The 22,517-nt window shown below is 34.6% G+C and overlaps 2 long non-coding RNA genes across 3 annotated transcripts; both read right to left on the bottom strand.

Moving 5' to 3' along the window:
* Positions 1–1,873: 1,873 nt before the first annotated feature.
* On the bottom strand, positions 1,874–3,584 carry LOC145550596 (uncharacterized). 2 transcript variants are annotated; one of them, XR_014086472.1, is made up of 4 exons: positions 3,064–3,584; positions 2,912–2,986; positions 2,724–2,820; positions 1,874–2,542 (listed from the first exon to the last, which is right to left on the bottom strand). It is a non-coding gene; the product is annotated as an uncharacterized LOC145550596 (long non-coding RNA). The 2 variants fall into 2 exon arrangements; XR_014086471.1 differs by having other exon boundaries at positions 2,460–2,820.
* Positions 3,585–6,491: 2,907 nt separating this feature from the next.
* On the bottom strand, positions 6,492–7,510 carry LOC145550597 (uncharacterized). The gene is made up of 3 exons (XR_014086473.1): positions 7,422–7,510; positions 7,210–7,240; positions 6,492–6,661 (listed from the first exon to the last, which is right to left on the bottom strand). It is a non-coding gene; the product is annotated as an uncharacterized LOC145550597 (long non-coding RNA).
* Positions 7,511–22,517: the final 15,007 nt, after the last annotated feature.

A 22,517-nucleotide genomic window follows, 5' to 3' on the forward strand; every position in this document is an offset into this window, starting at 1 on the left:
AACAAGCAAAGCCAGTGATGCAGCACCTGGGATTGCACAACTTCTCGCTAACTGCACTGGTTGTTATTCTATGAGAGCAATGCTCCGTCTGTCTGTACGTCGCAAATAACATGGTTAAAACATTTAATGTATGAACTGATTTTCCATAATTTATTCTATGTATTTAATGTACTGTGTTTTTATTGTCATCAACTGTGTGTGTAACGTGCTTCGTTTGCTGAGGAGCGATCTTTAACGGCAAATTATTGAAGATATCAAACAGCATGCAGATTCTTAATTGAGGCAGGCAGTTCTCGTGCCTTATCGCTGGGGGCACTCATGAGCCCAGATATTGTAGCTCAACTGCAGAGTAAGAGACAGTACCAGGGAGCTAGCCACACATTAGCTGTGCTGATACAGAGAGCGAGAAAGACGTGGTTTTGAGTTGTACTTTAACGGTTTCTCCCTTTGCTATTAAGCACAGCACGAATTTAATAATATCTACATGTCTAAGTTTGTTTGACGGAATTATAACAGAATTATTCTGCGGAGGCGGCGCTGCTATGGATGTCATAGCAGCTTAATGCCCTCCAGCATTGTACGCATGCGCATAATTTCCTTATGTAAACAATAACATGCAGGGTCTAGATTTGTAAATCTGATTATAAGTTGGAGCCTCACCAGCTATAAATATCACCGCACAAAATGTTTTTTGCAGATTTGCATGCAACAAACATTTTTTGTTGCATGCAACGATGCAATGATGTACATTTATTAATGTACATCATTAATATATGATGTACATTTATTAATGTTTGTGATGGAAAACCTTACATGGATTTAATTTTTGTAAAATAGCCAAATGAGTTTTGTAAACCAAAAGATTTTTAATTTGTAAATGGATTGGAAAATTTGGGACTTGAGGTCAAAAAATGACCATAACCACACTCACTTTAAATGCAAAATAAATAAATTGAATATAAACCTGGAAAACTGCACTAAGTGTAATAATAAAAGGCAAACTAAGAATGTACTCAGTTCTATTTATTTTCTTTACATACTGTCAATACACAATGTCACACAATTTGTAAAATGTCATAGAACTTTTTCATTTCAGTCAAGTCATACAAACATTTCATTTGATTCAGACTATCAAGCAGTACAATATTCTGAATTATTCAAAGTAAACAGTTTCTAAAGAAACCCAGAAGATTGCATTGCCTTAATGATATTTACCATTTATTCCTCCTCAATGGGACATAAAAGTGAAACACATTTGCTGTGTATCATTGACTTTTTTGCAATCCCTTGTACCGAGCAACAGTGGAGAGGAAAAACTCCCTTCAACAGGAAGAAACCTCTGACAGATCCAGGCTCGATACAAGCAGCCATCTGCCACGACTGACTGCGCTTTTTAGAAGACATGATATGAGAAGTAGGTCTTCTCAAATCATGCACAATAAACAGCTTTCTGTGCAAAAAAAAGAACGGAATTATTTTTGATTATGAAAATGATCAAAATGATTCATGCTTTATACTTCAGTAAAGAAAAACTCACTAAAGCATAACACAGTAGTAGCAATACATTGTGAAACTGGAGGTGTACAAGTTACACAGATACAGAAAAAACCTATGAGGACATGGTCAATTATATTTAGAAATGTATTGTATTTTCATTCTTAAGCTTAAAGAATGGAATGTCAAGATTACAAAGCCTCTACTGAAAAGAATGTGACCAAACCCCCACCCAAGAAACAAATTCAGTTTAAAATGTAGTATCTGAGTGTAGTTTATCCTATTGCTAAACTATAGTAGTTCAACACCCTTATTCTAATTTTGCTAATGATTAAATTAATTGACAATGCTTTTCTCTTTTCTTTTCCCTGATGTCTATATTAGTTGCTCAATAGCATAAGTGTGGCAATCCTTTGCCATAACATTTTACCAGCTGATACCCCTCCCCCCACATAAATACAGGATTCACAGTTGTGTAATATGTGACTTTAAAAATATTACAATAGCATAATTTACTTTTTTTTGGTTTCTCGTAAAGATTTAGTTTTTTCTTTCCTTTTTATTGTCACCATGTTCATTAATATCAACAGGTGACAAAGCATTACTCATTGCATAAAGTCACAAGTTTACACACTAGGAGTCCCGTCTTATTCCCACTTTTAGTATGATGAAATAATCCTGCTAAACTAAAACACTTGAGATTTGATATCTTACATATTTGAACTTTCACTAGTTGACACTTTAACCCAACATGTGGAAACCTGATTTAAAAAAACACATTTGTACATAAACATGATGTAAATCTGCAAATCTACAGAGATTTTAGCAGAATGAAATTAGATTAATTACAAATTTGTCAAAACTGTGTATAGTTCACATTTACATGGTTGTTGTGAAGATGATTCTGGTGATGCAAGTTAAAATAATAATAAAAATCGGTCACTGTGAAGATATAATGTTCACACTTGATGGGGTCTTTGTGATTGCCGCTGCAGCTTCCTTTAACCTGCTCAGTGTTTGCAACATCATTGGACAGATGGGTGCAGATCTTCAGGAAAAAAGTGAGACACTTTAACCCTCTGAGCAAACAGTTCAAGTTTCTTACTTCTTCCTACTTCTTTTCAAACATGTTAAGATAACTGTGGTCCAAAAATATCTGTCTTTTGGATTTCTTGTTCCTGTGCATGATTTTATACTGTAATATTCAAAATAAATCAATAAATGGAAACCTCAGTCCTCGTCACAGGTGTCCTGAAATGCTGACTGTTGTATCATGTCATCTGTCACAACGCGTTTTGCTGTCGTAACACGCTAACATTACGTCCACTAAAGATGAAAAAATAAATACGACAGTCAGCTGGACAAAGATTGTAGTTATTTCTCAGTTAGTTGAACAGAAGCAATATTGAGTTCTCACCAGAGTCGGCTGCACCTCATCTCTGCTGGTGAAAGGGATGCCTTGGGGATACCAGACATGCATGGGAAAGTCCTCCTGAGAAACCAAGAGAAAACATGTGTTGTAATGACCTATAAACGGTAAACGTCCTATGACACATGATAGGTAGTTACCTTCAACCTTGCTGCAGGAGACACAATGTCTTGTAAGTGAAGTTTCATGAACAGATGTTAACTTCATGTTTAGCTGTGAGAGTCTCAGCTTGATTGGAGTGGATGGCCGAGCTACGACTTAAGACACTTTAATCTGTAATGCAAAGAGATTTATCATGAGTAACAATAGCATTCTCAGAGAAAAGAAGTGAACATTCACACTTACAAATCAAATAGCTCCACTTCAGCCGCAGCAGTAGGATATCCCTTGACTGATGCAGCAAGAGGACATGTCTCTGAGTGCTCAAGCTGGAGAACATGTTTCTGTGTAAGGAAGTTCTTTTTTTCCCTCAGTGGTCACCAGTGCTCAGTTGTGAGCTGAAAGGATGCATTTCACCCTGTGCCTTCAATAACGACTGTCATGTTAGGATGCAGTAGGATCTTCTGTTTTGGTCGAGTGTGAACTGGAGGAGATGTTGAAGCTTGCAGTCGTTTTTCAGGTGGTGTTAACTGATGTTGAGACTAAAATGTTCCTAGTCACAGCCCCCCACCCACCTACCGACCCACTATGCCTGAACCCTTCCTAAACTCCCATTTTTCATCCCAAGGGGCATCAGCTGGCATATGTTATTGGTTCATGAGGAAGCCTGTGTTACACACAGACCTCCTGGTGAATTTTTTTTGTGATCTACTGTAGCAGCTTGTTTAGAACTGCTGAAAGAGTTGTGGTTTGTGCACTTATCAATATAAATGCACAAGCCACAACTTCTTTAAAGTTTTTATGAATTTGAATTTTACATTAATCATATCCTATATTACATACTATATATATATATATTTATATTATATTAAATTGACCTTTAATTTAAAGTCTCAAATCTAAATGAGCAGACTTATTTAGGTTTAATCAAATGGTTAGATTTTGTGACAAAAGCCTCATATATATAACTTTAATAGTTTCTACCACAAAGTTTATCACTGAAAAAATTGCAATATTCTTAAAACATAAACTGTTTGGATTCCTAATATTTAAAAAAATGGCATAACTCTTATTGGCTGAATAATGTAATGATTTGAAGAAATATAATTAGGAACGCTGTTGTGTAAGACATTTTAAGAGGAAATACAGTCATTTTAAAAATGTTTACCTTTGGCATGCTTTTACTCACAGACCTCTGATGATTCGGTTGTGGACAGGACACAGAACACAGGATCATGGTAACTGTAGTATGTTCTCATCACACCTGAATGTAAAGATTTCTGTGGCTGAGAAATGAAAATTAGATCAAGCAATGTGTTTTTCTCTGTGGTAGCAGAAGTGATCAACTGAACATATCCCCGAGACTGAAACAGCTCCAGAATTTGCCCTGGTGAACTGCGTACCTGATTCTCGTTGAAATCTCCACATACAATGACAGGGTGACAGTCCAACATCTCCAGTGCATCCAGAAGGCTTACCAGATTTTCCAGGAACGGTCTCAGGCTGTAGTCGGGAGGTCGGTACACAGCTGCAATCACTGCCCTGAATGGAGACTCAACCTTCAAAACCACAAATTCAAGATCAGTCACATTTGCAAATATTTTCTTTCATTAACCTTAATATGGTTTCTCACATAAACCGCCACACCACCTCCACTTTTGGAAGCCATTTGGGGAAAATTTGAGTATGACACATGTCTGTTTCGTTTGAACATATTGTAGCCATCCAGATGCAGATTGTCGTAAACAAAAGATCCTTTTAGGTGAGTTTCAGTCAGACACAGCACATCTGCCAGACACAGTTCGTGATGTTTTCTTATGTCACAGATGTGAGATGGGAGTCCCTCGGTGTTATGCGAAACAATTACCAGTGTTTCTGGCCTGTTTAAAGTTTCTTTCACCTGAAGAAGAGGCATCATGTCATCTACGCTGGCTTGTCTCATGGTCTGAAGAGCTGCAGTGACTTGAGGATTGGCAAATTTTTTTTTTTCGTCGAAATCCAGTAGGTAGAGTCCACTGAGAGACGTTACCCTGCTGAGAGCTACGTATGCCATACCTGGTTCAAAGATTTTCTTCAAAGACACCACAGCTGCATTTGTTGTTAGGCCTTGGGTTTTGTGAATAGTACAAGCAAAAGCCAGTTTCACAGGAAACTGTCTACGTACCACTCCATTTAGCTTCAGATTCTCCTCCGCTCTCTCGATGTAAACAAGATTGGCAGTCTCTGAAGGTCCACTTTGGTTTCTGGTCCCACTTGTTTGATTATCCATTGTCAGGCCCAGCTTACTGATGCTGTGTTCATCAGTGTCAGAAGTTACAACAGCTGTTAGGACATCAAATGCACCATTAACTAGTCCATTTTGAACATCGATATTTCTGGTAAGCATGACATGAGCTCCAACGGCAACTTTCAAAGTGTCTGCTAAATCATTTCTACCTCCCTTGCATGGTCTTTCTTTGCGTGCCATTCTGCCTGTTCGTGGATCCTTTTGGAAGTCATCTGCGTCGATGGTGATGATGTTGGAATGTAACAAGTTCAGAGTTGCCAAATTGTGTTCATCCAGTAGCAGCAAGCAGGAACATGAATTAGGCAGCTCAGATAAAAACTGAGCTTTACTTCAGTCCAACTGGAATTTTGTTCAATAAAGATTTAGCTCAGAAGATTAATTTTCAGTTTTTAAATGTATACAGATCAAGTATTTAGTTGATCTGTTTCAGAAATTATTTAAAATAGAAAATTATAATCCAATTTTGAAATAGAACTGTTTTTAAACTTCAGGTCCAAATCAGATTACTCAAAAAGACGTCTTAGAAATATCAAAGTTTTACGTTTTTTCTTTTTGCTGTTTTTGACTTTATGCCAATAGTGCTCTATAAATATATTTTGTCCTCTGTTTTGTCAGACAAGACCAGAGCTTTACTTAAGTCCAATTAGAATTGGAGCAATGTAGTTCAGCAGAAAGCAAACTTTGCTTTCAATTTCAAAATTTATACAGATCAAGTTTTTAGTTGACCTGTTTTGAGTAATTATTTTCGGCCAATTTTTAAATGGAAGCTTTTCAAACTTAAGAGATTACTCAAAATGACGTCTTAGATGTGTGAAGCTTCCCAGTTATTTACTCTTACGGTGGAGAGAGGTAGACAGGAAAGACAGAGCAGTGAGAGGGGAGATTCTCTCAGATTCTCTCAATGATAGTCAGATGAGTTACTGATGAACTCGATAGAAGTAGGATTTCTCAAATATATAGCCACAAAATCAATGCCACAAAATACATGCCACAAAATCAATAGAAGAACTGTTCAGAGGTCACAGGACGTAAGATGTGAGGGGAAAACAGATCTAGTTACTGGTAAACTAGATTAAGAGAGACAGGCGAACATCAATTTGGCAGTAAACTGATGGTTGAAGAAATAAAGGGAACTCTGGTTACTGGTAAGCCAGGCTCTTGAATTCGGAAAACCAGGCCACCTATTGGGATGCTGGTTTTTGAAGAAATTCGTAGGAGAGTTTAGGGATGGGATAGTAAAATGCACAGTAAATGGTTTTCCAGATATGTTGGAAGGAAGAGGAAAGGAAAAAACACAGTTGGAAAATTAAAATGCTTCCGACAGTGGTTAGAAAAGAGGGTCCGTGGAACACCTGCGAGACAAAGAACAGCCAATAGACATCAAAATGAAACATTCTCAACAGAGCAGCTTCTGGGTCAGATTTCATCTGAAAAGGTTCAAACTGTGAAGAGATTCATACCTACTACTATTGTGAACTAAGCTTTGTGGTGTGAATTGGATTGTTGCTGTGTTTTCATGACCTTTATTGAAATAGTTCAATGAATGTAGATCATGATATTCTTACTGAAATAAGATGCATCCCAGCATACCAACAGATAAAACAGCCAGTTGCTTTAGCAGAATTTAATGTTGACTTGACCTTCTTCATCAGAGATTAAAGTGAGTGACAGAAAACCTCATCATGAGTCCAGAAAACAACTCAGACGGTTGTTGCTGTACTGAGTCATGTTTCTTACAGGGTTTTGGACAACAGGGTCGTCATGTGAGCATAACCAGCATATCCTGTTTGGATCTAATTTAAAGCAAATGTTTGTGGATATGATTTTATTCAAATTGTGTGTGAGTCAGGTTGGATCAGCTGTGACAGCTCGGCTGATCCACGTTGAAACATCCGCTCACCAGGGAGGAAGGTGTTTGGGTCCACTTCTCTCTGTGAGGGAGAGTAGAAACAGTTTGTTAGTAGCTGACCAGAAAACCTTCAGGAGTCCAGAACACACATATCCGCTAAGGTTCTTTGTCCTCTGTACACAAGCTGCTTTGATCTAGACATTTCTGGACGTTTCAGCTAACTTTTTTTAAATCAAATAAAGCCACATGCTGCTAGTACTCACCTCACTGAGCAGAATTTGGTGGAAATATCTAGGTTGTCTGAAAGGAGGGAAATAACAGTTAAATTTATTGAATTTATTTAACAAAGGCACATAGACAAAACAGACTAACGTAAAAAGCAGCAGTCCTATGTTTGCATCACTCTGCTTCTGCTGTAAGCGTCTGTCCCTAATAGGGCCATTTTAATAGTGCGTTTGAAATTCTATTGCAATGAAGAGTTGGGAGTGACACTATTACCTTATTTATGTTTTCAGACAAGGTTCTGTCTAAGAGGATTTTTTAAAAAGACATCGAGTCTGTTTTTTAGATACTAAGATTGTAATGTATATGGATTTTAGACAGCTCATAAGATCACCACCTTGTTACACATTTGTTTAGTGCACAAAGATGGTAGCACAGTCCAGAAAAAAATATTTCAACAAAATGAGGAAGTTTGCTAAAAAGCTTTAAATATTTTCAGTCCAATTTGTGAGATTTCTGCGTTCATAAAATGTTGGTTCAGAATGAAACTGTCAAAAACATTCAGGTTTTCCACATTGTCACTGTCTAATCGTATATTTCCAAATTTATTGTTAAAAACATTTGTGCTCGACAGGCTGCTGAACTTTGCAATGTACTTACCAGGCAAAGAACGATGGTGAGCAGTTTTCTTTCATCTGTGAAAAGACACTGTGTGTTATCTCACAATTATTGACTTGATCAGAAAAATACACAACACGTTGTGTATATTTAGGTGAATTCCAACAGTTAACACGTTAGAATGGTTTTCAGTTAAGACATATAGTAGGCGTCAATGATAGCATATCATGCTAACGGTCGGCACCCATCAGAAATAGGAGGGTTAGCGGTTTATAACTTCATTATGGTATGGCGATTCGTTAAGAAGCGATTATTAATATCTTTAAGAATGAAACCGTCTTTCATCTCTTACATTTTCTGATTATTGCAAGCCAGCTCTGCACGTCACAACCCAAGAACAAAGCAACGTTTGTCTAACAGCCTCTTAACGGCTGACAGTCCGTTTCAGTTGAACTGAAAAGTCTAATCAACTCCGAGGTTACGGTAGCAATTTTATACATATTTAGCTGAATAGAAGCTGATCATGAAGACAAATACTAACATACATGGTTATAAATTAAGTCAATTGGAAATACCCTCTGCAATCTGAATGGACAGGTTTTCATACGAGTGATACCGTCAATTTTAGCATATGCTAATGATTGTTTGCTATCAGAAAAAAACTCCGTATAGCGGCTTTCAGCTTTATTAAGTTACATCCACACTTAAGAAGCAATTATGTAATAACTATTTGACAAGGAAACCGTCTCTCATTGTTTATAATTTTATTATCACGACAGACCCAAATAACACACCGCTTACCTGTTGGGGACAAACGAAGAAGTGAGAACGTAACGGCAAAGAACGTCACGTCATGTGTCAGAGGCATTCAGGAGGACTCGGATATTTTCACTTCGATTACGACTGTGGCTTTTACATGCTTGTTAAATCAATTCAAGAAAGATTTGGCACCAATTTTAAGTCTCATGTACAATTCGGGTTTTGAAACAAACATTTTGAACTGCATTTATTTTTTATCGCATTAGAATTAATTATAACATTCAAAATTATATAGACTAATTATTAATTCCCTTCGTTACTTATGCCTTACTGTGACTTTTGTTGAAAGTTCAAAATGTATTGGCATAAATTGTTATTAAATAACACTGCTTCTTCATCACTGTCATAAAAAAATATTAAATAGAAAATATAAATGTAATTTACTGTGGGAGAGGCGCTCATCAAATGCTGGTGACGTTCATTGAACGCCACTTAAAGCCACTCAACTGCGCATGTCCATAAAGCCGTGGCAGGTTAACGTGTTCTTGTTTGTGCTCTTGTTCTCGCCACAGACATAACAACTAACACACTAAAGCAGGACTGTCGGCAAAAGCGGGCATTGGGAGAAATTATCCACCTCAGAGTCATGGTCACATCCATACTTATAGGTCTTTTTTTCTTCATCCCGCAGTTAATAAAATTAACGGCGGGCCAGATTAGGATTACACAAAACCACAGGTGCAAACCGGAGGTGCAAACCATTTAAGCAAAATTTAAATAATTAGATTCAAAATCAGATATACTCCTTATTTCCCTTCGTTACTCATGTTTTACTGTGGCTTTTGTTCAAGTTCAAAATGTATTAGATTTAAGTCTTATTAAATAGCATTGCTTTTTCATCACTGTCATGAACAGCGTTCTGTTGATGAATGACCGCTCTCACTACTTGTAGCTGACCAGATTTAGGGCGGCCATCTTGGAGCGGTCCACCCACTCAGCGTTATGTGTTTAACAGTCACGATGACGTATCAGCCCATTTAACCATATTCAAACATCTGTCAAAGCTTTATAAGCAATTGTATTTTTAAGTATGTTTTTATTACATAGTTCAGCATATTTAAATATGATTAGTGGCTATAACAATAGAATAGGAATAGAATATTCTGATATTGATGTATGAAGAGCAAATTACAAAGCACAGCCGTTCATAAATTAATAAATGATTTAGTAATAATGTAACCTGGTTGGAATTCTCTTTTATTATAATTACACAAACTGTCTTCTTTTGGTTATTTGTCTTGTTCCTTATCTTACTGAAACACCTCTGTCATTGTTTTAACCGTGTTATTTTAAGATCTGAAGCCCCTCCCTTTAATTTCTTCTTCTGTGGTATTGTCTTTAAATTGTTTGCGCCCCTTAGCCCCTCCCCTTTTGACATGTCCTGCGGGAAAGGTGTGTGCTTTTCATTTTTCCATCTAAATACATTCAGTTTATTTATAGATCTATTAAGTTAATTTTTGTTTTATACTTTTGTTTGGTGTAGGACTTGGAGCGGGCAGCCTATAACACGGTTGTTTTGTCTGTATTTTCGTCAGAAATAAACCGAGAATCATCCGCTTGAAAGAAACTGTGTCACGGTCCATTCACTCAAAAACCAGCACAACGCAGAAAAGGATCCGGTTACAATAGCAATACATATTTATGTAACTATACAAAGACAAGTAAATAATTATTAATAATGTCACAAATAAATAATGATTAATACTGAATAATAAATATCATTCAGTATTAATATATATCATATATAACGGCCCGCCGTTATATATATATATATATATATATATATATATAAATGAGCTTCAAGAGATAGTCTTGAAGAATGGCTATGAGAATTATAAGAATTGCAAATATGCACTCTTGAGAATACATATTTTCTGAATGACTGCTGCTGAAATGCAAAAAAGTAGAAAGACTCTTAGGTAGGAAGATTGACGCTTCGATTCATATATTAACAATAATTATATTGTTTTGCCCTTGTATCTGCTCTGATCCGTCTCTTCTCATCAACAGAAATGCTAATGGTTTTGTCATTTTCAATATGAACCTCTCACTTGTTTGGGTTGTCATTATCCATTTGAGCAATACTCTCAGGTTTGGATTTCTCCTGCCTTTTTGTCTCTTATGTTATTTATCTACAATCAGGTTAGTTTACATGTTGTCTTCTGAAAATGACAAAAAGAAAAGCAAAATCAAGAGAACAAATATGAATTAAAATAACAACATGCCTCAGCTTTATCACTATTTAAAACCTCTCAAACCCGACTTCGGCAATCTCCGTAAAAAACCGCTACACGTGTTTTTTATTTTTATTTTTATGGTCCGCTAAAGGCTTTCATCCTTCAAAAACTATCCGGCATACAATTTTTGCCCAAAATGTTATGGTTTTCCGGCTAATTAAAATCAGCTGACGGATTTAAAGGGGCGTGTCCATTTACATGCCCTGTCATCAAATACGGTGTAAGTAAATTTTCGGTCGGCTGACCGACAATGTTCGGTATGACTTGACACAGAGAAGACTCTTAACTTTGGATACTTGAAAATATTGGCTTTGTAACCTCACGTCAGGGTCGAAATTCACCTGAAACCCCCTCCCATGCTCTCTGAATAAATTTTTAGCAGCTCTGAATGAGGTGCTTCAAAGATCACACGAGCCAAGCTGATTACCCTCTCCGTTATCTTCCTGCTTCGTGCGTGGAAACTAAAAGCTAAATGGTGCGGAGGGGGATTTCTCCAACCTGACTGTGCAGAAAACCCACGTTTTGGGAACTGATAAAAGTGGTATTTTTTATTGTGATCTCTTACTTTATAGTAGAATTTATATAATTTTATTGCTTTGAGCGAGGAATCTTAAGTTTTGAGAAGGTAGGAAAAATTTTGCTGCAATTTAGTCTCTGATTTGTGCGTGATTTCATCACAATGTGAGGAGTCATAGAAAGAGCTGTCAGTTCATTGTTATGTATATTACACAGTGCACAATGGTACATTTTGCATGTATATGGTGTAAATGAAGGTTTGAAACTTTGTATAATATATGGGCACAACTTCTGCCGCAAACAGGAACTGCGATTTGTTTACATGTTAGCAACTTGCTAACCGACTTTTTTAAGATCTTTTACAGTAGTTGCGCTGTTACAGACTTAAAGAAATACGTGGTTTTCAGTTGTACTTTAACGTTTTCTCCCTTTACTTTTAAGCACAACACAGCAGGTTCACAGCCTCACCGCCAGAGTCTAATTACACAAACACCAAACACACACACGCACGCACGCGCGCGCACACACACACACACATAGACACACACACACACACACACACACACACACACACACACACACACACACACACACACACACACACACACACACACACATACCTGAATAACCTGAAAAAAAGTCAAAAAGTGAAGTTTAATTCATTTTACCCCCTCTAGCGCCGGAAGAGTTGAGAATATTTAAAACAGGCAGAAAACGTTGTGAATTAATGCATGGAAAAGGGATATGATTGTATAAGTTAAATTTCATCATACTACTTTTCAGACTCACAATCCACTGAATAAGTGAAGGATTTCCACTTATATATATATATGGTGTAAATTTCATTACCAAAGTTTATGTTATATGAAGAAAGTGTCATTCAATAGTAATCACCAATTTAATTTGAACAGGTTAACTGATTATTTTATGAACTATAACAAAGCAAGCAAAACAATTCTAAAAGACCTGAAATTTCAAGAGTGAAACACAACAAATACCATTAAAAAGCATAACCAGAGATTAGTCAAAAATTTTAATAGTTGAAAAAAGTTGAAAAACTAAACTGAAAACATTTATTTAAATTGCAATTATTTTTTGATTATTTTTTTGATCTCATTTCCGTGAACCTCAATATCCACAACAAGGCTCCCGTCTTCCAGCATTTCATCAAACGGACTCCACAAATCTGCAGCAATCCGAAAGACTTCATCACTGTCCAGGAGGACATGTTTTTCATTTTCGTCTTCAGTGTCCATGACACCAATGACTACAGCCGCTTTTTTGTCTTCCATTTTTTCCTGTTAATACAGTACAAAAATATAGTATATTATATTAGAAATATAATCAGGTATGTCAATTTTCATGTTATCATCTAAAAATGAGAACAAAAAAAGAAAACCAACACCAATGTTAAATGTCAAATAACAGTAGCAACTTGTTTGATCTTTTGCTATATATGCTATTTCCTTCAGGTTTACGTTTTTTTAAGTCCAAGATCATTTGTTTTGTGCATTTCATCAATCAGCAAGTTCAAAGTTATTCATATAATAAAATATCATACAGTCAGCAACTGTAAATGAAGCAACAACAACAAGCATGACATTTGGTCAAACACCATCATCAAAAACATTAACATTGTGGATGTTGGTTCCAGATTTGTGGTGCATTTATGTTAATTGTTGTTTCTCCTTTATTTAAGTCTTCTTTTGGCAAAGCATAATAGACTTGAGTCAGAAAGTATTGAATGGTTTCCAGGATATCAAAATATGTAATAAGCCATTCCATAATTTTGAAGTTGACAAAAAATTACAAGGTTAGCTCTGAGCATTTGCACTTTTCACACTTTGTATATCTCCAAAGTTTAGCAAATAATTTTAATTAGAATGCCTCAATTTTAAAATATATGCACATTTTGCTTTAAATGTCTAAATCTACTTAAAATTAGATTAATTTACTTCTTCAGGAATTGACAACATACCTGAATTGTTGTAAAAGTTGTGCTTTGCAGCTGTAATCCATAGCCAGAATCCTGGCACCGAACATGTGTAATCACGATGACGTATCAACCTATTTAATCGATCATAACACGCTTTTTTGTTACTGGAGACCATATTCAAACATCTATCAAAGCTATATAAACAATTGTATTTTTTAAGTATGTTTTTAATACATAGTTCAGCATATTTAAACGGTCAGTTCATTGTTATGAATCTAATTATGTCAAAGTGGGAAGTGTTAAACTATAAATACACTTTAAGTGGTGTTTTAGAAAAAATAGTCATTCCACTAATTTTATACTAATTAACAGAAGCCAACATTTGTACAAAACCTGAACTCTTTAAAAATGTTGAATAGTGAAATGTAACAAACAGCATAAATTAGCAGGAGCTGAAATTATCACAGAAACTCAAATTAAAAATGTAGCCCTAGGCGGAAATTCAACTTGTAAGACTCTTCCGGCATCACTTATCACCACGGCTTCATCCCAACCAATAAGGACGCACCACCTCTCTACCTCGATCCAATCACCTGGCAAGAGATCCTTCAAAAGGCGAAGCAACCACAGATCCACCCGCTTCAGCCGTGCTTCAACCCACCTCCTCCGTTTCCACCAACAGCCACCCAGATGCCTCCAGGTCCCCTCAAGACTCCTCTCTCCAAGCTCAGCTCCACCACTAGTGACTGGGCCCGGGGGAAGACCTCTCTGAGCTTCGTTCGAGCCGATCATTCAAGCTCGCTGCAATTCTCGGCTCGCAGGTCTTCCGCCGGTGTCCGAGCGCCAAATTCTCGGTCCAATAAAATTGTCTAACTGCTGTTTCTCTCTCTGTGTGAGTCTCTACAGATTGAATTCTACTTTCACAATAAGAAAGTAATTGATATTATCTTTAAATATTTTTGGAACACATAAATCAAGGGAATGTTTGAAATTGTTCAAATTGACGGCAATAAACAAATCGACATCAATAAGGTTATGACAAAAGTTTATATTCTTTTATTGTCATCATTTATTCACGTTGTTTCAACACATCAACTGCAGTCTTCCCTTTATATTGTCCACTGGACTCCTGCCAGCTGTTCTTTGTTTGGGATTCTTTTCCGTGCTTATGACTCCCGTTTTCTTATTGGCTGCCTGCAACAGACAGGAGTAGGCAACAATCATTTATTGAGAGGGATTTATTTGTGGTAAAATTATTGTTTGATACTTTCCATGATTTCTTTTACATTCATTCTTATATCTGCTCTGATGCTTCTCTTCTCCACATCAACATCCAGAGGCTGCCAGAGAGCAGGAGAAATGTTAATGGTTTTGTTACATTCAAGAAGAATCTCTCGCTTGTTTGGTTTGTCAGTCTCCATTTTGACAGTAACCACATATTTTTTATCATATATATCCACCTTATTCCTAACCCCCATGAAGCTTTGTATAATTTATGGGCACAACTTTTGCTGCAAACCGGAAGTACCACTTGTTTGGTTGCAACTAGCTATTTTCAGACCATTTAGGCAATGAAATATATGTGTATATATAAAAAAAATATATAATATATATATAATATATATATATATATATATATATATATATATATATATATATATATATATATATATATATATATATATATATATATATATTAGTGACACTCAGAGAAGGTATACCATAATTCAGCTGAAGAAGCAAAGTTTGTGTGCAACGATAATTATTTGAAAAAGTAAAAAAAGTGAAACAGAACTTGAGAAAGAGCGTAATTGGCACAAAAGGAAATTAGTGCAAACCAGAAATAGTTGAAACAATTGAGTAGTAAACAGCAAATAGATTAAATTAGGGGAAGCACAAAACCAGAAATATTTGCAGGAGTAAAACACAGCAAAACCAAAAGATAAAGGGTCTAAAGAAGCAGAAAATTTGATATATGAATTGCTGAAATTGATTAAACATTGCAGAAGAGCTTAGTAGATAGTAATACCTGTAGAGTAGAAGACATACAGAAAAGTAGACGAGCAAATGCATAGAAACATAGAAATAGTTGAAACAATTGAATAGTGAATATACTCTATTAATAATATAATAGTGAATTAATAGTGAATTAACTGTATAAATTATAAATATATAATTATGGCAGAATTCAGCAGAAGAACCAGGAGTTTGTGTGCAACCTGAATTATTTGAAAAAGTCAAAAGTAAACAGAGTTTAAGAAAGAGCATAATTGAAACAACAGGAATTAGTGCAATCCCAGGATAGTTAACAATTGAATAGTGAAACAGTAATAAGTATAAAAAATTAGTGAAAACAGTAAACCAGAATATTTGAAGGAGTAAACAGAGCAAACCTAAAGCAAAAGGGTCAGAAGAAGCAGAAATGTTTGATATATGAATTTATAAAATTGATTAAAGATTGTAGAAGTTCTTAAAAGATAGTAAACCAGTGGAACCAGAAGGAAACAGAAAAGTAGACAAGCAGAATGCATAGACCAGATAAAAACAGAGCACAAGAAGAAAATACATTGAAAGAATAGGAGAAAGTGTGACAAGGTTGTACTCCAGAGGAGTTTGACAGAAAACAGTAAATCCTGTAACAATGACAGTAATAATTCCATAAAGTAGACACTAGTGGCTACATTTTAATGCATAAAATATTTCTATACAGTGAAATATGTATGAACAGCATAATTTTGTTTATAAAAAAGCAGAAAAAGTTCAAAAACGGCAGTTACTAGAGTGGACACTCAAGTAACTGAAATCAGTTACAGAGTTCCACCATAGGAATAATGGGGCAATAAATTTGCACAAAAGGGCATTATTTCAAAAAGTGCAATAGTGAAGTTACCAAAAGTCATAGCACCATTCTCCTGAAGGAGCTGAACGTTTGATATATAAATTAGTACAATTAGTGAAAGATAGTGAGAGTAGTTAAACCACGAAAAACGTACGGAAGACAGAATAATAATAACTAGAAAATAGCTGTTCCTAGCGAAACAGCCGTGAGAATGCATATTTGCAGAATGACTGCTGCAGAAATGCAAGAAATGTGAGAAAAGCTTAAGAAGTAGAAGAAAGCATGAGAAATTGCATAGTTGAAACAGTGAATAGTGAAACATAGCAAACTGCAGAAATTAGCTGAAGCTGAAATTAGTACACAAACAGAAATATTTAAAGATTGCAACATAACATAAAGTGCCAAATAAGCATATTGAAGAATAATTGATGGAGAAATATGAGAAACTTGAGAACAAAGAGTAAGAAATTGGAAAAAGCATAAGAAGCTAGTCATACATTGTAGAAATCCTTGCCAAGTAGTGAAACTTAGCAAAAGTATTGCAGAATTCAGCTGAAGAAGCAGAAGTTTGTGTGCAACATGAATTATTTGATAAAGTCAAAAGTGAAACAGAGCGTAAGAAAGAGCACAATTAGCACACGAGGAATTAGTGCAAACCAGAAATAGTTGAAACAATTGAACAGTGAAACAGCAATAAGCATAAAAAATTAGTGGAAACAGTAAACCAGAATATTTGAAGGAGTAAAACAGCAAAACCAAAAGCAAAAAGGGTAAGAAGAAGCAGAAATGTTTGATATATGAATTTATAAAATTGATTAAAGATTGTAGAAGATCTTAAAAGATAGTAAACCAGTAGAACCAGAAGGCAAACAGAAAAGTAGACAAGCAAAATGCATAGAAACATGGAAATAGTTGAAACAATTGAATAGTGAATATACTATATTAATAGTATAATAGTGAATTAATAGTGAATTATATTGTATAAATTATATAATATATAAATTATAGCAGAATTCAGCAGAAGAAGCAGAAGTTTGTGGGAAACCTGAATTATTTGAAAAAGTCAAAAAGTGAAACAGAGTTTAAGAAAGAGCAAATTGAAACAAAAGGAAATTAGTGCAAATCCAGAAATAGTTGAAACAATTGAATAGTGAAACAGCAATAAGCATAGAAAATTAGTGGAAACAGTAAACCAGAAATATTTGAAGGGGTAAGAAGTAGAAGAAAGCAGAAGAAAGCGGAAGAAATAGAAATAGTTGAAACAATTGAATAGTGAAATACTATATTAATTTATTTAATAGTGAATAATAGTGAATTATACTGTATAAATTATATAAATTATATAATATATTAATTATAGCAGAATTCAGCAGTAGCAGGAGTGTGTGGAACCTGAATTATTTGAAAAAGTCAAAAAGTGAAACAGAGTTTAAGAAAGAGCATAATTGAAACAACAGGAAATAGTGCAATCCCAGGAATAGTTGAAACAATAAATAGTGAAACCGTAATAAGTATAAAAATTAGTGAAAACAGTAAACCAGAAATATTTGAAGGAGTAAAACAGAGGAAAACCAAAGCAAAAAGGGTCAGAAGAAGAAGAAATGTTTGATATATGAATTATAAAATTGATTAAAGATAGTAGAAGATCTTAAAAGATATCAAACCAGTAGAACCAGAAGGCAAACAGAAAGTAGACAAGCAGAATGCATAGACACAGATAAAAACAGAGCACAAGAAAAAAATACATGAAAGAATAGGAGAAAGTGTGACAAGGTTGTACTCCAGAGGAGTTTAACAGAAAACATAAAACCTGTTGCAATGATAGTAATACTTCCATAAAGTAGACACAGTGGCTACATTTAAAGCATAAAATATTTCTCTACAGTGAAATATGTATGAACAGCATAATTTGTTTCTAAAAGAGCTGAAAAAGTACAAAAACGGCAGTTACTAGAGTGGCCACTCTAGTAACTGAAATCAGTTACAGAGTTCCACCATAGGAAATAATGGGGCAAAAGATTTGCACAAAAGGGCAATTATTCAAAAAGTATAATAGTGAAGTTTACCAAAAGATATAGCTCCATTCTCCTGAAGAAGCTGAACGTTTGATATATAAATTAGTACAATTAGTGAAAGATAGTGAAAGTAGTTGAACAACAAAAAACTACGGAAGACAGAATAATAATAATAAAGAGAAACAGAAACACTATAAGTGAGAATGCATTGAATGCATTCTCACTGATAATAACTAGAAAAATAGCTGTTCCTAGCGAAACAGCCGTGAGAATGCATATTTGCAGAATGACTGCTGCAGAAATGCAGAAAAGTACAGAAAAGCTAAGAAGTAGAAGAAAGCAGAAGAAATTGAAATAGTTGAAACAGTTGAACAGTGAAATGTAGCAAACTGCAGAAATTAGCGGAAGCTGAAATAGTACACAACCAGATATTGAAGAAATGAAACTTAACATAAAGGCCATTAAGCATATTTGCAGAATGATGATGGAGAAATATAAGAAACTTGAGAACAAAGAGTAAGAAAAGCATAAGAAAGCTAGTTATACTTTGTAGAAATCCTTTGCCAAGTAGTGAAACTTGCAAAAGTGTTGCAGAATTCAGCTGAAGAAGCAGAAGTTTGTGTGCAACATGAATTATTGAAAAAGTCAAAAAGTGAAACAGAGCGTAAGAAAGAGCACAATTACACACGAGGAAATTAGTGCAAACCCAGAAATAGTTGAAACAATTGGACAGTGAAACAGCAAAAAGCTTAAATTAGCGGAATCAGAAAAATCAGAAATATTTGAAGGAATAAAACAGAGCAAAACCAAAAGAAATAAGGGTCAGAAGAAGCAGAAAAGTTTGATATATGAATTGATAAAATGATAAAGTTTGAGAAGACCTTTGCAGACAGTAAAACCAGTAGAAAAAAACGAATATCCAGAAAAGTAGACAAGCAAAATGCATACAAACATAGAAATAGTTGAAACAATTGAATAGGAATATACTAATTAATAAGATAATAGTGAATTAATAGTGAATTATACTGTATAAATATATAAATTATAATATAAAATTATAGAGGAATTCAGCAAAGAAGCAGGAGTTTTGTGCAACCTGAATATTGAAAAAGTCAAAAAGTGAAACAGAGTTTAAGAAAGAGCATAATTGAAACAACAGGAAAAAGTGCAATCCCAGAAATAGTGAAACAATTGAATAGTGAAACAGTAATAAGTATAAAAATTAGTGGAAACAGTAAACCAGAAATATCTGAAAGAGTAAAAAAGAGCAAAAACTAAAGCAAAAAAGTCAGAAAAAGTAGAAATGTTTGATATATGAATTTATAAAATTGATTAAAAATTGTAGAAAATCTCAAATATAGTAAAACCAGTAGAACCAGAAGGAAACAGAAAAGTAGACAAGCAGAATGCATAGACACAGATAAAAACAGAGCACAAGAAGAAAATACATTGAAAGAATAGGAGAAAGTGTGACAAGGTTGTACTCCAGAGAGTTTAACAGAAAACAGTAAAACCTGTAGCAAAGATAGTAATAAATCCATAAAGTAGACACGTGTGGCTACATTTAATGCATAAAATATTTCTCTACAGTGAAATATGTATGAACAGCATAATTTTGTTTATAAAAGAGCAGAAAAAGGTCAAAAATGGCAGTTACTAGAGTGGACACTCTAGTAACTGAAATCAGTTACAGAGTTCCACCATAGGAAATAATGGGGCAATAAATTTGCACAAAAGGGCAATTATTCAAAAAGTGCAATAGTGAAGTTACCAAAAGTCATAGCACCATTCTCCTGAAGGAGCTGAACGTTTGATATATAAATTAGTACAATTAGTGAAAGATAGTGAGAGTAGTTAAACCATGAAAAACGTACGGAAGACAGAATAATAATAATAATAATAAAGATAAAGAAAAACAGAATCACTATAAGTGAGAATGCATGGAATGCATTCTCACTGATAATAATAATAAAATAAGAAAAACAGAATCACTATAAGTGAGAATGCATGAATGCATTCTCACTGAAAAATAAAGATAAAGAAAAACAGAATCACTAGAAATGCATGATGCATCTCACTGATAACTAGAAAAATAGCTGTTCCTAGCGAAACAGCCGTGAGAATGCATATTTGCAGAATGATTGCTGCAGAAATGCAAAAAAATGTGGAGAAAAGCTTAAGAAGTAGAAGAAGCAGAAAAATGAAACAGTTGAAATAGTTGAAACAGTTGAACAGTGAAACGTAGCAAACTGCAGTAATTAGCTGAAGCTGAAATTAGTACACCACCAGAAATATTGAAGAAGTGAAACTTAACATAAAGGGCCAAATAAGCATATTTGCAGAATGATTGATGGAAAAATATAAGAAACTTGAAAACAAAGAGTAAGAAATTGGCAAAAAGCATAAGATAGCTAGTCATACATTGTAGAAATCCTTTGCCAAGTAGTGAAACTTAGCAAAAGTGTTACAGAATTCAGCTGAAGAAGCAGAAGTTTGTGTGCAACATGAATTATTTGAAAAAGTCAAAAAGTGAAACAGAGCATAAGAAAGAGCACAATTAGCACACGAGGAAATTAGTGCAAACCCAGAAATAGTTGAAACAATTGAACAGTGAAACATCAAAAAGCTTAAATTAGCGGAAGCAGAAAAACCATAAATATTGAAGGAGTAAAACAGAGGAAAACCAAAAGCAAAAGGGACAGAAAAGCAGAAAAGTTTAATATATGAATTGATAAAATTGATCAAAGTTTGTAGAAGACCTTAGCCGACTGTAAAACCAGTAGAACCAAAGGAATATACAGAAAAGTAGACAAGGAAAATGCATAGAAACATAGAAATAGAAACAATTGAAATAGAATAGAAACAATTGAATAGTGAATATACTATTTTAATAATGTAATAGTCAATTAATAGTTAATTATACTGTATAAATAATATAATATATAAATTATAGCAGAATACAGCAGAAGAAGCAGGAGTTTGTGTGCAACCTGAATTATTTGAAAAAGTCAAAAAGTCAAACAGAGATTAAGAAAGAGCATAATTGAAACAACAGGAAATTAGTGCAATCCAAGAATAGTTGAAACAATTGAATAGTGAAACAGTAATAAGTATAAAAAATTTGTGGAAACAGTAAAAAGAAACATTTGAAGGAGTAAAACAGAGCAAAAGCAAAAAGGGTCAGAGAAGCAGAAATGTTTGATATATGAATTATAAAATTGATTAAAGATTGTAGAAGATCTTAAAGATAGTAAAACCAGTAGAACCAGAAGGCAAACAGAAAAGTAGACAAGCAGAATGCATAGACACAGATAAAAACAGAGCACAAGAAAAAATACATTGAAAGAATAGGAGAAAGTGTGACAAGGTTGTACTCCAGAGTAGTTTGACAGAAAACAGTAAATCCTGTAGCAATGACAGTAATAATTCCATAAAGTAGACACTAGTGGCTACATTTAATGCATAAAATATCTCTCTACAGTGAAATATGTATGAACAGCATAATTTTGTTTATAAAAGAGCAGAAAAAGTTCAAAAACGGCAGTTACTAGAGTGGCCACTCAAGTAACTGAAATCAGTTAGAGAGTTCCACCATAGGAATAATGGGGCAATAAATTTGCACAAAAGGGCAATTATTTCAAAAAGTGCAATAGTGAAGATTACCAAAAGTCATAGCACCATTCTCCCGAAGAAGCTGAACGTTTTGATATATAAATTAGTACAATTAGTGAAAGATAGTGAGAGTAGTTAAACCAAAAAACGTACGGAAGTCAGAATAATAATAAAAAGATAAAGAAAACAGAAACACATAAGTGAGAATGCATGCAAATGCATTCCACTGATAAAAGAGAAACAGAAACACTATAATGAGAATGCATTGAATGCATTCTCACGATAACTAGAAAAATAGCTGTTCCTAGCGAAACAGCCGTGAGAATGCATATTGCAGAATGACTGCTGCAAAAATGCAAAAAAGTAGAGAAAAGCACAAGAAGGAAAGCAGAAGAAGCAGAAGAAATTGAAATAGTTGAATCAGTTTATCAGTGAAATGTACCAAACTGCAGAAATTAGCTGAAGCTGAATTAGTACACAACCAGAAATATTTGAAGAAGTGAAACTTAACATAAAGTGCCAAATAAGCATATTGCAGAATGATT

The sequence above is a fragment of the Poecilia reticulata genome, unplaced genomic scaffold, assembly GCF_904066995.2.
Source record: "Poecilia reticulata unplaced genomic scaffold, P_reticulata-male-v2 Scaffold_101, whole genome shotgun sequence".
Taxonomy (NCBI): Eukaryota; Metazoa; Chordata; class Actinopteri; order Cyprinodontiformes; family Poeciliidae; genus Poecilia; species Poecilia reticulata.